Source organism: Egretta garzetta, unplaced genomic scaffold, assembly GCF_000687185.1.
Source record: "Egretta garzetta isolate BGI_Z169 unplaced genomic scaffold, ASM68718v1 scaffold158, whole genome shotgun sequence".
In the NCBI taxonomy this organism is placed as follows: Eukaryota; Metazoa; Chordata; class Aves; order Pelecaniformes; family Ardeidae; genus Egretta; species Egretta garzetta.
Window position 1 is genome coordinate 2,732,738 of NW_009260430.1, and position 3,592 is coordinate 2,736,329.

Below are 3,592 nucleotides of genomic sequence, written 5' to 3' on the forward strand. Positions count from 1 at the left end.
GCGGCCCGGCCTGAGGCGCGCAGAGGCACCGCCCTCTCCCCGCCCGGCCGCCGCACCGCCTCGGCAAGGTACCGCCTCCTCCGCGGCGGCTGGGCGAGACCGTGCCAGGTGCGAAGGGAGGTGAAACCTCTCCGCGAGGCTGCCCCACGGTAAGGAAAAACCCCCTCCCTTCCCGCACCTCCGGCGGCGATTGGTCCGCATCCCGCACTCGCGAACGGTGATTGGCTGGAGACTACCGGTGCTGGGCGTGATTGGCCGGCGGGGAGTGGCGCCTTTTTCCTCTCAGTAACAAAGCTCTTGGGAGAAATGCCAGCGACCACGTGTGTGTTGAGGGTGGAGATCTCGCTCCCTTGTCGAGAAGGAGGCGCTTGGAAGGGGTTTATATTTTTTTTTCTCTTGCTTGCATGACTAGGCAGGAGATGAGAGACCTGTGAGGTGATAGCAAAGGCTTCAATGTAGGCCATTGCATTCTTGTATTGGAAAAAATAATTTAAAAATCACCCTCTATTTGTTACTTCTGTATTGTTTAGTAGTATGGAAGTGACTAGTGTGTGTTCCCAGCTGCTTGTACCACAGAAGTTGTTCTCTATTTTTAATTATTTCATTTTGCTTTGCTTTGTCTATGTAATTACTGGGATGGGGAGACCAAACTTCCATGCATGGTAGATTGGTCCATATAGATTTATTTATACAAAGCATGAAAAAGTTTGTTGTTTTTTTACATGTTAACTCTCAAAGAAAATAATTTTGTTTGCTCTTGAGTATTAAGACAGACTCTCAAAATAATTTTGTTTGCTCTTGAGTATTAAGACAATGTTTTCATAAAACTGTAATTTCCAGATCTTGCTTCTTGGTGGTAGTAGTAATCTTGGAGCCCATCACTGTATGCATAATTAAGAAGGCTTTTTCCCTTTGTGTGTTTATCACATTTTTCTTCAATTATTTAATCTACCATTTTATAATTAGGCCCTTCTCGAGTTTGCTGTTGATTTACCTATTCTGAATAACACAGTGCTGACAGTATAATTGGCCATCTTCATGCTTCTTTTCTCACTGAGAAATATTGAGAGTCTGTTGCAGGCCCATCTGTTCCTCCATCGCCAAAGTTAATTGTTCCTTCCACTCTTAACTTTAAGCAATTGCTTATCCGTGTAAGGATGTTTCCTTGTATCCCCAGTTAAATTTCCTAAATAGTATTTATACTAGTGAAAATTTTTGGAATTTCTAATGTATTTTGACTGATTATTGATGGATTTGCAAAACCTATTTGAAGTCTATGTCAGTGAATTGTGTTTTGGTCAAGTGATGATTGTTCTCTTCTTATGCAGCTGAGTAGATAAATTGCAAAAATGGCAGCCAGGAGCGAGATGCAGGTATGTGCTTATGGACCACAATATGAGTATTGATTGGCTTAATTACTAGCTTAAAACGTTACTTCTGGTATTTAATTACAAGTAAAATTTGCAGTATGGCAAGGAATGTAGGAAGAAATTTTCCTTTGACATAGGTTAGTGCTAAGCAGCTGTGTAGAAAGCAAGAGGAATTGGAAATTGCTATTGATGAAAATAAATCATATGTGTTTGACATACATGAATTAGTTGGGAACATACTTAAGATTAAAATGTTGAATTCTGGTTGTCATTGATTTAAGAAGAATAGAGTGATGAAATAGTTGAGGAAGGCAGAAGTCCTTAAATTTGTAAATATCTTTTAAAGTCCCTAATAGATAACTTAGAGGTACAAAATATTAAATGTACTAAGGAAGGGGTATTAACACAATGAGCACTTACGTAAGCATTTATTTGTAATATGAGGAAAGAAAAACCTTTCCATTAAGGAAAACTGACAAATAATTAAAAACTCAGTGAATAAGTATTTGCATAATTAATGTATTAGATATGGTGTTCTGTACTTTAGATTTTACATTTAATGATTTTGTGATTCAGAATATTTGCTTAGAACGCAACAGGTGATTGTGTAAAACCTATGTTAAATCTTGTTAAATCAGTATTGGTGTTTATCAGTGTTAACCACAGAGTAATACAGTTGCTCTGTTTTCTTTTATGGTTGACAGTTTGAAAAGTTAATTGATGAAGCTACACGAAAAAAAGATTTCCAATTATTAGAACAATTTTTGGCAACAGAAGACTGTGAAAATGTCTCCTACAAATGCAGCAAACAGTTTGTCAACAAATTAGACAAGCTTCTGTGTCGGGTAATTTAATCATTACAATGACAGTATAGATGATTCTGATGTAGTAGTCTGAAAAAGATTTTTCATTTGGCTTGGTTTATACCAGCAGTTGAATTGAAAAACTGAAATAAAATTTAAGAATTAAATCTCTAGTTCGAGCTGCAATTAAGGTGGCTTTTGAGAACCAAAAAGCATCTGGTTAATTAAATACATGTTCTTCTAGAACCATACACTAAAGCTTATGTTATAATTTCAATTTCAGGAACTTGACAAACAAGAAGTCAAAAGCATTTCCACTTTACTAAATTCTATTCAGAAATGTGGGAAAAAAATCAGCATAGCAGGAGAAGATGGGCTCCCAGCGATGATAAAATACGGTCTTATTGGAAGGATAAGTAAAACCATAAAGCATATGTGAACTTCTAAAACAAAAAATAAAAATTAATAAAGCATGCATAAGTAATGCTTCAGTGCTGAACAGCTTAGTATTCGATTTGGTCCTTAATTGTTTCTGAGTTAGGAGTTTTCCATAACTTTGCAAAAAACGTTATTCAAATTTAAATGTTCTTCGGCAAGTGGCTCCTTATAAAATGATGCTGCTCTACTACGGTGAAGGTTTTGCAAATTATGCAATATATAATTAATTTAGATATGCTTACAGCAATTACAACAAGATGAGATCTCTCTATAGGAGCTTGCTGTACTGCTTCTGAGTCAGGAATTGGAATTTCCTGGTGCACTCTAATAATTTTTTTGTTAATACTTGCAACAGCAATATTGTACCTGTTCTTTCAACAGACTATAGTGCTATTCTGATTATTTTGTGTTATTTCAACCTGCATGTTAAATGCATTAATCATTTATAACTCAACATAGTAAATACACTGAAAAATAGACATTACTTCCTTACTGCTTTCACCGGAGATTCCACTGAAGAAAATTAGTGGCAATGTCAGATGAGTGTTACTCAATTGCCTCCTACTTTAATTTAAAAAAAAAAAAAGGTAGTGATAACTTCATCATTATAATCTCACTTACAAACACACTTTTCATTCAGCCATTATCCATTTTCAGCTCTTTTTTCTGTGATGGCAGTTGTAAAAGTACATATCTAATTTTTGTTTTAGAAAGTCAGCTACAGGAATTACATTAGTTTGAAATAATCTACACTTGTTTAGTGTGAGTGAAAAATTTCAGTCTGGGGCTAAAGTACACTCAAGCAAATTGGTAACATTGTTGCTGTTCTTCTAATCTTTGTATGGTTTGTATAATTTTACTTAAGTATAATAAAAACTATTGTCCTTTTTCATGCTATTAAAATAGATTTATTTTCCCTTTACATGGTTAATTGGTTTGAAAAGCTAAAAGGAATTTTGATCCTCAGAGGAAATGAAAAGA